We start from the raw sequence: 15,145 nt of genomic DNA, 5'->3' as shown, positions 1-15,145 counted from the left end.
ACGATTTTTGTAAAAGTTCTATGATGTCATGTCCAACATAGTGCACTATATAGGGCGGTGGATATAATTTGAGATGGTACCATTAGTCTCTGCTCTTCAGAAAAAGTAAACACTATCTTGTCCTCTATAATACAGAAAGGAAAATGCAGCTGTTCAGGACATTTTTTAGAGTGATTATGTGCAGAGCTCACATGGTTAATTTCCCCTGTCAACATATAAAGTATTTATTTCTTTGCTCATCGGAGCAATGCACTAATTTGGAACAAACGTGAATCACGTGTGAATAAAAGTGCGAAAAAAGCATATTTACCAGTGTTAAAGGTTTAATGAAAGAAAGGTTTAATTTTATTTCTTGCGGTGTAATGAGACAGGATGGGGAAATCCAATAGAACCATTTAAGAAATTGTAAATTTTATGTGTGTGATAGATGGATAGAACTATTAATCCCAAAGGAAAGTGTTGGAAATATATGTATTTGTTTGTAGTTATTTTTTTATTATTTTAATTTTTATTATAGTGAGTTATTAACTTTAGTGCTAAGATAGATGAAAACTTTTAATATCAATCATCTAACATTTGATTAGGGGGTGATATGTGTGGCGCGATGTGCTTGTAGTGGGCTGGTCAAGAAAAAAGTCCAGGGCTGAATTTTGTTCCCAGTCCAGCCCTGTATACGTATATATATACTATATATACTGTATATATATATATACTGTATATTATTTGTGTGTGCGAGAGAGAGAGTCTGAAAACTGAAACAACATTCTACACTGACAAGTTCAAGCCCAATCTAACACCAAAATACAGTTGAGATTAAGTGTACAATGCGAAATACAGCTGTAATACAGATAATTTTGTTTTTCACTTTCACTTTCACTTGTTTTTTTTTACTTACCATCTAGCCTACAAAGACTACTGTCTGTTTTACTATTAAAGGATAACCAAATGTTGGTGTGGACATTTTAGCTGTCCTACAAATTAGAGTCTCTGTTCGCTAATGGCTTGGTTTATGCTTTAAATCAGCAAACAACCGCCACAAGCAAGCTAAACACATACACACACATTGTGTGCGACTTTATGTATGTGCAGTGGACCCAAATACAACCCCATAGTGTTGTATTAAACACATACATTTTCACTTAAACATTGTAATAAGACTGACCTCTGACTTCAGTAATGGCTTTCATGCATGCATGTGTGTTTTTGTGTGTATGATCTAAACATGATCAATGAAGTCACTTGATAGTTGTAATAGACTTAAAATGTTATATACTGTAGTGTGCAAATGTCTTAGGCCACCATTAGTTTTGCTGTTTTAGCAAATTTTTAATAATCATCCATATTTAGTCTCTTTATTAAGATACAAATAAAAGACAGGGCATAAAATAAATAAATAATAAATAAAAATAAGTAAAAAACACAGTTTTGATTCTAAAGTAACCTTCTGGTATATTATAGCAGGCTTTTTTACTTTACAAAGTTATTTAGATTTAGGCTGTCTTTTATTTATTTCTCCATCCAGGTGATCCTGTACTGTCAGTATTTCATACAGTTTATGCACTCAGATTCTCAGAAGATTTGGACCAAAGGCACCACTCATAAACCTAAGGTTGACTGACCTTTGACATTTGCTTTTAAAAGCCCTATTTATTAATAAAGACCAGACAAAGATTAACAGCCTTGGGGGCCAGTCCAAAGTTATCTGCATCATAAATGCATTCAGTGTTTGTAAATAAAGCACCACTTGAAACCTTCTCCTTTTACATTTGCGTTTATATTTTCAGCATTTAGCAGACGCTTTAATCCTCACAGTTGTGACTGAATACAATCCAAGCAATTGTGAGTTAATGGCCCTGCTTAAGGCCCCAATAGCGGCAACCTGGCAGCAGTGAGGCTTGAACCAGCAACCTTCTGATTACTAACCCAGTGTCTTACCCGCTAACGCAGAAAAAGAACTGCTACAGAAATAGTTCAAATCCCAACCCCCCCAACAACCCACCCACCACCACACACAACACTTCATTTGAATCACACATGCATATCCAATACTCCTGCAACAATCATTTTAAGCTCCTTGAAACACTTGATCTATCTTTTCACTCTGTTACATAAATTGCACACAAATTGTAAAGGTTCCAAAATCAGAATGACATTAAAACCCAGAATGCACTGCAGAAAACACTGTGTGCATGGGGGACATCTGTAATACAATTCCAACTCTTTCTTCTTCTTTTCTCGCCCACTCTCTCTTTAAACATTTACACTGGTTTTCCTGCTTTTTTGCTCTTGATCAAATCAGAGAGTAGAGAAATTACATTTCTCGTGCAATGGCAATCCGATACAAATGCTCCAATCTGCTGGATTAGTAAGTCACTCTCTAGATGAATTCCCTTTGACAGCCATCTGATTAAAAAGCAACATCAAATACAACCTGCTGCAACGTGAGCAAAATAACAGCAATTCCTTCATTTTCTGTTTTTTCTCCTCCTGATCAGAAAACATGATTTAAAAGTTACTGTTTTGTATTAGATTTGGCCTAAACACAGTTAAATAAATCCTATGGCACATGAAAACAGACCATGTCAGCAAGTATGGTTGAAAGTAAATAAGTAAAAAAAAAAAAAAAAAAAAAAAAAGAAATGTTAGAAAGTGTAAATATGTAATGTGGTTGTAATATTTCTTTATGCAATGCTTTTTGTAAAGCTTTAAACACTGAGATCATTCTTTAAGAAAAAGAATTTGAAGGACTAAGTAACTGTTTCTCAGACCCTACTTATTGCTGTCTTTGTAGAACTAATATTTATTTTTTTATACTACCTCTTTCATTCTTTCAATGTTTTCTTCCACTTGTTTTTCTTGCCTCTCTTACAGTTCAGTTGAATTTTTTTTAATCACCATTAAAAGGGAGAAATGGGACTAATATTACGAGATAATGGGCTGCTCACTGGATGGCTTCGAGTTGGTGGTTGAAAATAGGTCTGTAAACAAACTCATTTCCATACTGAACAATCCATCACATCCCCTCCATGACCTCCTAATCAGACAGCGGAGCACCTTCAGTAACAGACTCATTCAACTCCGCTGTAAGAAGGAACGATACAGGAAATCGTTTGTACCAACAGCGATCTCACTGTATAACTCATCCCCACTGTGCCGGGACATCATCACTCACAGAGTTAATACCAGACTCATGAAGCATGATCTGTCACTCTGTTTATGTCATTGCATATCTGGACATTTAATGACAAGACACTTTTGTAATTTTTTTATTATATTACATATTGCATATATATTTATTTCTACCAACATTGTATTGCAATACTTACTTATTATTTCTTATGCACCTTTAGCCTATTTAATTAATAAATTTTAACTGAGTCTTTTATTTTACTTAATACTTTTTTCTATTGTACCTTGAGCTGTTGTAATACTTGACTTTCCCTCTGGGATTAATAAAGTGATCTATCTATCTATCTATCTATCTATCTATCTATCTATCTATCTATCTATCTATCTATCTATCTATCTATCTATCTATCTATCTATCTATCTATCTATCTATCTAAGAGGAGTTCGGCAAAAGTAAGGCTATGACAGCATTCTTCACCAGGCACTAAGATTGAATACGCCATGCTAACTGTAAGCAATAGCATCTTTCTATAACAATCAAACAAATGTGGTGCTTGTAATGTGTCACTCCATTACAGATTCTGAAGAACAGTCTGCATTGTTTCTTACCTCACCCATACATCCAGTGTCAGTATGCTTGATCTCTGATCAAGAAGGTCAAGCACCTAGGTGCACTAAGGGTCACTTGGTAATGGAAACATCCACTAAATGTGGGATCACCGATTTGAAAACATATTGTACCAAAGAGTACTGTGTAGTAGATGAGCATAATAAAGGAAGATGCAAAGTCCATTTTGAATGTTTATCAGTATTATCCCTATTAATTATGCATCCACTATGTAAAAACATTTCCTTGTTGATAGAATACAGCTGAGGCTTAACACATGTTCTAATTCATGTTTTAAGGTTTTTTTATGTAATTTTGCATTAAGCTATGTTTTTAAAACAAAGCAGTCATGAGACGCTTTACATAATGGACTGATTAAATTCATCTACAATAAGAACAGCATTGTGTCCTTTACCTCCTCTACAAAATTTGAGAGTGCACTGGCCAGAATGGCTTTCACTGGCTTATGAAACTTAATATTCCTCATAAAAGGCAGTGGAATGCTGGTTAAATTTAGGTTCATGACATCAGGGACCCTGGTGTTTTCATGGTGTTTTCTAACAAACTTAATTAAAATTACTTAAAATTACAATAGAATGTGATATGTTTTGATATGACATAACATGTACACGCACCCACATTGCACACAAAGATGCTTTCATGGGAGACTTATAAGCTAAACACCACAAATTAGTCCAACAGTGACATAGGGCCAGTGGTGAAAGCAACAATAAAAGTGTATATGCATAACAAGCATTTTACTGTGCTGAGCCTGATGTGTTTTTTTATGTTTGTCTGTGTGTCTATGTGCATGCTAGTGTGTAGGTGTGTGTGTGTCACCTCCTATTCTTGTGCATCTGACAGCCTGTTTGTCAGATGCCCAAATCTGACCTTAACATACATGACTACCCTCCTACAATCACCCTCTTACAAACACACACTCAATCTCATGGCGCAGAGCTCTCTTTCATAGCCCTTACTCCCTTTCTCTTTTTCTTTTTGTTATTGATTGCTGATGCGTTTGGCTGATCGCGTGGCTCAGTAATGACCTGCCTGGATGCTCAGATTAATCTGTCAGCTGTCAGCGATTGATAGGCAAACTGTTGGCTAACACAAATTCTAGCACACACCTGCAGATGCTGGATGGGAGTTAGGGAGAACACTTTAAAAAAGTATTCCTGGCTGAATACAGAATGCATTCTGTTGAATGTATTCAATAAAAATATTACAACATACAAAAGAGTAAAATAGTCAGATGTTGCAATTGTAAAACGGAGTGATTTAGAATTATGTAATAAAACATCACATTTCACAAGGGGTATTTTATTAAAACACAAAACAATTTCATTTATTCAGAGAAGAAATGTATTCAATATAAACATCACCCTTGTAAAAATAAATAATAGCCCCCTGGTTACTTAATATATCACTTCACCAAATTCACAAATTTACTTGGTATATTAATTAAGATAACTGAGCACAGCTAGGCTTGAATTCAGCCAGTCCTAAAAATTACATAAAAAGATTATATTATATAAGATCTCACTCATTTTCAAACTTCAAAATCAAGCATCTCTCTCTACAAAAACAATATGCATTAATCTAGAACATTTTGGAAGAGATGAGGAAAAGGTAATTAGTAAGTATGTCAGACATTAGAGGACAAAGCAATTTATAAGGACTTCACCTGGCCATAGTAAAATTGATAGGAGGGTAATGTGAAAAACACTGCTAACCAAAAAAAAAGCAAAGCCAGCTAAATAATCCCCCACATAATGTTTTATAGACTTCCAACTTGGCAGTGGTAATTTGGTGGTATGAAGATGTCTTTCTCTTGTCAGAACCTGTAGGACTTATCAAAGAAACAATGAATTATACTATCTAAAAATTATTTGGGAGATATCAAGATTATCTTTTGTTTTAGAATAATGATCTAAAATCAAGAGCAAGTTTACATCAAAATTTTACAAAATAAAATAACAATTTGTAAGTGGCCTAGACAATTTAATCCAATCGACATGCTGTACTGATAAAGTTCTTGCTCATAAACAGCTGTGACTGATTCAAAAAATGTTTTACAAAGAAGAGTGGGATAAACTGCTACACAATTATGGTAAAACATTTAGTTGCAGGTATTGGTGCTAAAGGTGGTGCAAACAATGGACACTTTTCCATTGGTTCTTGTTCTTTTATTTTTTCTCCTGTTTTCATAGGAGTCAACTTAGTCCATTTCTGAACCATTAAGGCTCAAAAGCACACAAGAACAAAAGGTGATATAATTAATATGTATTCTCCTTTGTACCATAATGTGAAAAGCATTTGCCCCTTTTCAATGTATTTTATTTTTGCTTATATAACATTTAAATGTTTCAGCTTTTCCAGAACATTTTAAGATAAAGACAAAGATACACGAGCAAACACAAAATGCAACTTTTAATTGATTATTCCATTTACTGTAGATGAAGATTTATTTGAAACCTGTAGCACACAACGAAAAAGACATTGCCCCACCCCCTCCCCCACCCCCAAACCTAATAACCAGTTGTGTCACCCCTGATTGCAGTAATAACTTGCAATGAGACTTTTACATTAATTTGGAAACATTTTGGAGAAAATTACTATCCCAAATGAGTTTAGGGTTATCTACATGATTTTTTTGTAAATACAAAATGAGTCTTTGTGTTCTTTTTGGTCAGCAATGGTTTGAGCTTTGCAACTCTCCAGTGGATTATATTTTTGCCCAGTGTCATTCTTATTGTGGAAACATGTACATGACATTAACTGCAGCAAGTGAGGCCTTCTTTAAATGTTTGTCTGTTTACTGTTGTAACTTCCTGAATTAGTTGCCAATATGGTCTTAGTAAAATTTTGGAAGGCTCGCCACACCTGGAAGGTTCACCACATTTTCCCAGGACCTTAGCAATAGCTTTGTAACCCTTTTCAGACTTGTAGATTTTAATGACTTTGTTTTGCATGTGGGTGAAAGACGAATAGGGTGTTCCAAGTACCAAAAAAATAAAATGTGTCACCTATGTAAATATGTATTTTTTTTCTCAGCATTTTGCTTATTTGATAATTTTAGTGTTGTTGACACACAACAAGGGCACAAAAATGTCATTCAGTGCAACGACTAATTTATGACAAAATACACACACAAGGAACAATCTTAGCCATTTCAAATTTATAAGTTTAGTATATCTCTTACAAAAGATTTAAAACCTCAGAAGAAACTGTACTTACTCTGTTTTGAATTTTCTGTGCATTGTTTATACTCTAATGCCTCTTGGGATTTTGTTTATTTGTATACAAGATGTTTTTGCTACACATTCTATTCTATTTGAAACCTAATCAAACTCTGTTTTCTATGAAGCAGGTCTGGATTCTCTTGCATTCACATGAAAAAAATATATAATAATTACTTATTACAGTTATTTTAAGCAAATGTTTTTGATGCACTGTATGATGATTTTATGTTGCACTGAATGACATACTCCAAATTATCCTGTTACATCAGAATATTCATGACTTAATTTGTTTTTAAGTTCTTTATTGATTAAAGTAGCAGTAGTAGAATGAAAATATGCCACACCAGTGGCAAGTATGTGTTATAATATTACTACATCATGAAAAAAGTAAGGCAATGAAAAACATAGCTAATGAAGCCATCATAACAACTTGTAAGGCACCAGAACAGTGTGGAAGTGTGGAATTTGTGTCATAACACGTGAAAAAGTTGCTGCAGTAAATCTAAATTCATTCAGCCGTGAAAACCATTTGAAGTCGCATTTTATTTCATGAACTGAACAAATGTTTTCCAGTCTTTTGTTGTTAACCTTGAGGTTCTTGCTGTACATGGCTTTGGTTCTGCGATTATGATTTTGACATCAGACTTAAGGTAGTAAATTTCATCAGGTGGATTTTGCCACACAAAGGAATTTCTGTTTCAATTTTGTAGCATGCAGCTAACTTGCACCTCATCTCCTACAGACAGCAGTACCTGCCCAACGAATGACAGGTCATCGTACTTGACAATAACAAAATCTCAGGGACCACTTCATCAAAAACATAATTATTAATATTCATTGTAATTACTGCTCTTATTAAGGAAGATTAGAATGGAAAAAAGTGGTTTTAATATTTAAAAATAATTTTAAAACATTATAAAGTCAGTATAACAATGTCATTGTCAATTTAGTGCAACAGTGAAATTCTGTTGCACTGAATGACTGTTGTTGTACTGAATGACAGACATTTTACTTAGCAAAAGCTAACATTGACCTTAGCTCAAAGACATTTCTACACATATTCACATTTAAATGTTAATAACCTTGTTTGTTTACAAGATTAACCGTAGTATTAGGTTTTCTGTGTTGTACTGAATGACACTCAGTTTTGTTCTTTAATGTACTGTGTCAGTAAAAAGACATTTTTATCAAATAATGTTAAAATGCATTGACCTCGTGTGTGTGCTGAAGGGTCCCCAGGAGTCTTCTTTTGTTGTTATAATTGGTCACATGACTGCAGTAGCTTGATTGCATATTAAAATAAGGCTTTTTATTAACGTTGTACTGAATGACAACTTAATATTAAATCAATTAATATTAAAAAACACATCTGATTGAATATTATTTAATATGTCACACGACATTTGTACAATTATGCCAAAGCAGTAAATTTTAAGTTTTACTTAATATTAATTAGTTTTTTCTTAATGTTTTATTACTTAAAGAGGTAGGGGGACCGTTGCACTGAATGACATTTTGGGGGTTTCAAGGGTTATTTTTTCAAAAATCATACATTTTCCGTAAAAATTACTTTAGGTTTCAGTAAAGATGTACAAATGGAGTAGATTGAAGGTATATCCACTTATATTAATATAATTGTATATTATTTATCAAGTGGGGACACTAAAAAGTTACGTCTCGTCTTTGACCCATGTGCATCTCTTTAAAATGCTCTTTATCATGTGCTCCTTTTTGAGACCATCTATTCTGCTTCACATTGCCAGACAGGTTCTGTTTAAGTGATGCTTAGAAGAGAGTGAGGGTGGAACCAAGGACAGGATGGTGGAGGGTAAAGGAAGAAGACTGTGCTGTAAAGTTCAAGAAAAAGGTAAGACAAGTGCTGGGTGATGGTGAAGGGGTGAAGGACAACTAGGCACCAACCACAAAAGTGGTGAGGGAATCAGCTAGGAAGGTACTTGGTGTGACATCTGCACAGAGGAAGAAAGGAAAACAGACTTGTTAGTGGAATAAGGAATTGCATGAAAGTATGAAAAGGTTGACAAAGGTAAAAAGAACTGGACTTCAGAGAAACAAAGAAAATTAGACAGGAGTAGAGGAATGTATTAGGCAAAGAGAGGCTGAGATTGTTAAATAAGGACAGTGTACTGTGTGAGATTGTTAAATAAGGACAGTGTACTGAAAATGTGAAAAGGGTATTTGAGAAGCTGATGAATAAGAGTGAGAGAAGGTTGTATGACATAGGGATAGTGAACCAGGAAGTGTCTCAGTGTCAAGCTCGGCTGACAAATAAGGTGAGGATTTATAAGCAGCAATATGGTTTCATGCCAGCAAAGTGCACCAAAGACACAATGTTTGCTTTGATAAAGTTTATAGAAAAGTATGGGGAAAGCCAGAGGGAGCTGCATTTTGTCTTAGTAGATCTAGAGAAAGTTTCTTATAGGGTGTTGAGGAAGGATCTGTGAGGTTCAAATTATGCATGAGGACAGTGTGACAGTGGTGGGATGAGCAGTAGGAGTGACAGGTTTGGTGGGAAATGAATTGCATCAAGGCTCAGCTCTGAGTCCTTTCTTGTTTGCAGTGGTCATAGATAGGCTGATGGATAAGGTTATGCAGGAATCTCCATGGACTATGATGCTGTGACATTGTGATCTATAGAGTAGGGAGCAGGTTAAGGAGAGCCTGGAGAGACAGAGATATGCATTAGAGGGTTAGTTGAGGTGGTAAAAGTGGAGCTTAAATAATTGGGGTTGAGGGCACCAAGTAATAGCGAGTGTGATAGAGATGTGAAGAAGAGAGTGCAGGCAATGTGGAGTAGCTGGCATAAAGTGTCAGGAGTGATTTCTGATAGAAGTTTATCTGCCAGAGAGAAGGGGAAAGTTTACAAGACAGTAGTAAGGCCTGCTATGTTATCTGGTTTAGAGTCGGATGCACTGCCAAAAAGACAGGTGAGTGAGCTGGAGGTGGCAGTGATGAAAATGCTCCTGTTGGGAGCTACAAGAATGGACAAAATGGGGAATGAGTTTATTAGAGGGACAGCTCAGCCCAGAGTGTTTCAGAGAAAAGGGTAGTGAGGCGAGATAAAGATGGTTTGGGCATATGCCTGTCCAGGGGGCATGACATTACGAGATTTTTTTACTTCTAAAACTAAAGCAATTAATTTTTTACCCACAGGAGACATATTTCATTAGTGTTGCTGACCACGCACACATGCACGTTTAATGTTATCCAGTTCAGTCTAAAAAACCTTAAAAAAGGGCTAACAGTAAAGATAAATCGGTCACGTGTGTGTGTGTGTGTGTGTGTCTTTAAGAGAGGTGTATAGTGGTAGATGCTCTGTTCACAGTATAGATATAAGTTACAATTTGTGTGTCTCGTTTACCTTCAAAAGCTCAGGCTTAATTAAACTGGCTATTACCACAGAACGGTAGCCAAGTCAGACTCGTTCTGCCTGTGGAGCTAAAAGTTTTCTGTCAGTCAAAGCAGATTATCCTGAACTAACGAGTGATGTACTTTTGCCTCTGTTTGGCTCTGTGAAGTAACGTTTTTTGCGCTCATCTTCATCAAAAGCAAGAACCGCTTACGATTTACGAAAATGAACCACACATTTATTTTTAATTGTATTGTATTTTTTATTTATTTTAAGAGCACGCTTGGATTCACAGAACTTTGAGAAACAGCTACTTCTGAAAATAAATAAGACATTCTGAGTCTCTTCGTAGATGTTGTGGTTGAGTGGACTTAAGTGTACTTAAGTGTAAATAGTGTAAAACCTCAGCTGCTTTTGTGTGATGGTGCTTGTGTACCTCCAACTTAAAAAAAACGATATCCTGTTCACAAAACTGAATTTGAAATTATTTACTTTTTTACTTGAAGTACATTTACGGTGATGTACTTTTATACTTCTACTTGAGTAAAAAAAATGTAATAACATTTCTAATGTCCTAAATGGTCTTTTTTGTTATAAATACAAGTATATTGTCCCTTAAATCTTAAATTATAGAATAGACATTACTGTAATAAACAATAATAAACAACAATACACAGTAGTACTGTACTGTACATAAAAACACATCACATTTCAGTACAGTACGTGTGCTGTACCATACACCATAATACATTTCCTTCTTTTTTTTATAAAATGTATCTACCAGAAACAACAATAACTCTTATATTTCTCTATTATTTCCTTCTTTATTTCAATAGTGTTGTATTTTGTAGGTGTAATTGCACGAAAGAAAGAATACTTTACTGAGCCGAATTCCTTTTTCTCTCTCACTCACTGTCCCCCTGTCTAATACACAGTGACAGCTACTGGCAGGAGTAATTATACAAAAACAAATGTAATAGATTTTTCCATTTTCTCAACACTACGCTTTCTTTGCACCTTCTTTGGGGACATTTTAATATTGAATTTTACAAAATATAAAGAAAACACCGAAAAAAACACTGTCCGCTGTCCGAATGTTTGTTCACTGTATATATATAGAGAGAGAGACGGTCGGCGTCAACTTGTTCGTGACGTCACAGGTTTCACGAATTTCAGTTTGTAATCCGAAATTTGTTTGTACGTTAAGTTGAAAAAGATCGTTCGTAACCCAAAATGTTTGTATGGTAAACGGTTCGTGAATGCTGCTCTTACTGCTGCTTTTGTAGCTATTATAATATTTGCTCTGGAGAAACAGCAAATTAATGCTATGAACTTTCTTCTTTGTGTTAAAACTATTCAAAGTTTATAAGTAATTTATTTCATTTTACAAACTTATGAACGTGAGCTGTTACACAAAAAGTTTTTACACAAATTATTCAATATTATTACCCCAAACACACAACTACAGATAACCTTAATAAACACACACCTAGGTACAAATATTTTTATTTATTTTATGCTATACAGCTACAAATATACCATTTAAACATAATATTAATTATAATTCATGTATACATCTATTTATACACAACAATTTATATTTAAGTAATGAATGTATATTAAATCAATTTATATAAATATACAAATAATGGTTATTACTATACTCATGTACAATTTCTGTTTTCTTACAGGAAGAAAGACCAAATAAATATTGCACCCTGGCTATGAACTTGTCTCTACTTAAGCTGCATTTTGATAAGATATGCACATGCATTTTGATAAGATATGCACATGGTAAGACACCAAGCCTGATTTCAGCCACAACATGTAATCCCTGAAAATGCTTATCCAGCTAGTACATCACAAGAGCACTACTGGCTGGGGGTCAACCATTGCTTTTTTTTCCTTGTTTTACTTGAACTGACATCTTACCCTGTCAGTTTCTGTGCATGTCCCATCCTACAGTTTTTAAAGTTCCAGGAGAACCTTTTGTGCAGTGTCACAGAAACCAGAGGCTTTTTATTGTCTTTCTTGGGTCAATGCATGATGCAAGGGTTTGCCAAAGTACTCCTTACTAGCAGGTAACATCAAGCTACTTGATACTTGGTGATTTAAAATACCCCTGCATTACACACCCCATTGCCCTCACAACTCCCTTAAAAACTGTAAGAGAAAAGGAGAGTGTAACCTTTAATATGCATCATACAAAAGCATGTTCTATAATAAAACATGCTTTTGGGAAGCTGAAGACCAGGTGGAGGTCCATCTTCCTGCAGGCCCCTAAAGTCCACCCCAGTTTTGTGCCTGAGGTGATTGCTGTCTGTGTAACTCTGTGCACGATACCTGTTTGGGAGCAGGATATACACACATACATTTTTAAATGATAGAACTATGCTTTAGTTTTTACACTTTTTCAAGTGCTTCATTATAGTTTTGTGTTTTTGTAAATATATTTAAACTAATTAAAATTATTTTAAATCACTAAAATCTCATTAAAATCTCATGGCTGCCAGAGCACTTTTTTTTGTACTGGTTGCCAAAGAGACAACTGTGTCAGAATTAGCAGATTCTTTAATGCAAATTTGAGGAGCCTTCTTAAATTCTCCTCTGCTTGTATGTGCAGGGTGGTTAGATGACTTTGTTTACACACATTGCAAGACAACTTTTGCTCATGTGTCCTCCTGGTAAACACCCAAATCACATTCCGTTGGCCTTCCAAAACTTCACCTTTTCATTATTTGGTTTGGTTTTAAATGTTTCACATATGTCCATTTAATGATCTTTTGTTGCAGAACATGCAGTGCTTTGTAAATGCAGTTGACCATTTAATTGCCCTTTGGGTTTGTTTATTATTTTGTGTCTTAAACTTTGCTAGCTCTGACTTAAACATCAGCACAGATTGCTTGTCAATAAACAAAAGCAAATTGTTAAATGTTGCTCTCTGTTTGTGTTTGTCATAAAAATTACAAGTTTAAATGGTAATTCTTTGGATTGGAGAGTGTTTCAATGTCTGTTATATAATCTATTTCTTGCCATGTGTTATGGCAACTTTTCATGTATGTAAGCTTTTATTTATTTATTCATTAACTAATTTATTTATTTATTTGCATTTTCCATACTGCCCTCACTTTTTTTCTAATTTGGGGTTGTATATTTAAATATCTAATTCTATATATAGAAATATTTAGTTTATTTTGTTAATAAGACTGCTCCTGTTTTGCTTATTCTTGCCTGTCTTCTCTCTTTCTTTCTATGTCCTCTCTTAGGAGTTCTAAAAACTCTCCTGCCTCTTCCTTTCTCTCTCCTCAGATGGCTGGCAAGTCACAGCAGAGGATGGCCCTGGTTCTTCAGTATTTGATCAGGCAATCAGCAAGGAAGTGAAACAGAGGGCCTGTTACCTAGTACCTCATCCATGAGGCTGAACCAGGGCCATGTTGCTGCAGTGGCTTCCCTGTTGTCTGTTTTACTTCCCGATGGGATACACTTCTGTTCCTAAAACATCAGATGCTGTAATCAATCTCAGTTTTAATTTATATTCAGATACACCAATCAGAATAACCCGATTAGGAATATGCATAAATCACACAAATAAAATTGAGCTACATTTTGCTAAAATTGATTTCTTTTACAAGCTGTGTTTTGTACTATAACTTACTATGCTTACTGTTTGTCTATATGGACCATCTAACTATCTTACATGCATAGTTTTTTCCTCCTGTGATCAGGCGCCTTTTTTAATGCAAGCCTTAATAACGGTTTTGATGGGTAATCTGTTCCTTGAAAGAGTGGAAGTTCGTGCATGTGATTGCTGGATACCAAATAGTTAAAAAGTTACAAAAAATGTCTAATAATTCATGTAATAACTGTTAGTAGATCCCTAGCACACCCTTACTATTCGAACCAATGGGCTGAGGCAACACAACCCTCTAGCTTGCCAGCTTACTCCATGTACCCAAAAACTGTTCACTGCTTTACCTCCATCTGCCATATTAGAATTTTTTGTCACAAAACATGTGTTACACTGAATTCTGGTATTGCCTTTGTGTGTTGTATGAGGAAGCACATGGAGCTCTCTTGATATTCGGTCAGAATATTTGTCAGGCATCTCAGTAGACAACAGTTAAAGGCATCAAGATTTTAGACATTTTTTTCATGGGAGTTTGCATATGATGATACAAAACGCTATCTATGTCGAGACCTCACTGGGTTTTGAGACAGATCCACAGAGTCTGAACTAATGGACAAACACAAACACACATCCAACAGACACATTCTAAATCAGGGGTGTCCAAACTATGGCCTGTGGGCCGTTAGTGGCCCATTACCATTTTTAAAACAGCTCTCGAGGTATTTTAGAAATAAACTTGTTAATAAACAAAGTTGGCCTGCTATTAAGCAGGTTTTAAAAAAACTGCTTGAACTATCTGCTTGAACCCTGTGTTGCTATCACATTAAACAAATCTAAAACTCAAAACATTAATGTTACACCTATGTTAATGTTTTTGAATAAACATGGCGGCTCCAAAGAAACAAAAACCAGACAGCAAATTCAGAAGATGTCAGGAGCTCTGGGAAAATGAATAATCTAACGTGCAGAAATGATTATATACTAAATGTAAATAATGACTAAGATTTGAGCAGCAATTTGTGCAACAATTCTAGTGCAATTGATGAATCATACTGTGAAAAAGGTCATAGTCTAACTGTAATCTGAAGTTATATGATAGTGATATTGCACATGCCCAGTGGACTGGTAATGTGTGTGTGTGTGTGTGTGTGTGTGTGTTGCCTAAGTAG

The sequence above is a fragment of the Trichomycterus rosablanca genome, chromosome 20 (assembly GCF_030014385.1).
Source record: "Trichomycterus rosablanca isolate fTriRos1 chromosome 20, fTriRos1.hap1, whole genome shotgun sequence".
Lineage (NCBI taxonomy): Eukaryota > Metazoa > Chordata > Actinopteri > Siluriformes > Trichomycteridae > Trichomycterus > Trichomycterus rosablanca.
Note: the sequence above shows the minus strand (reverse complement) of the source record.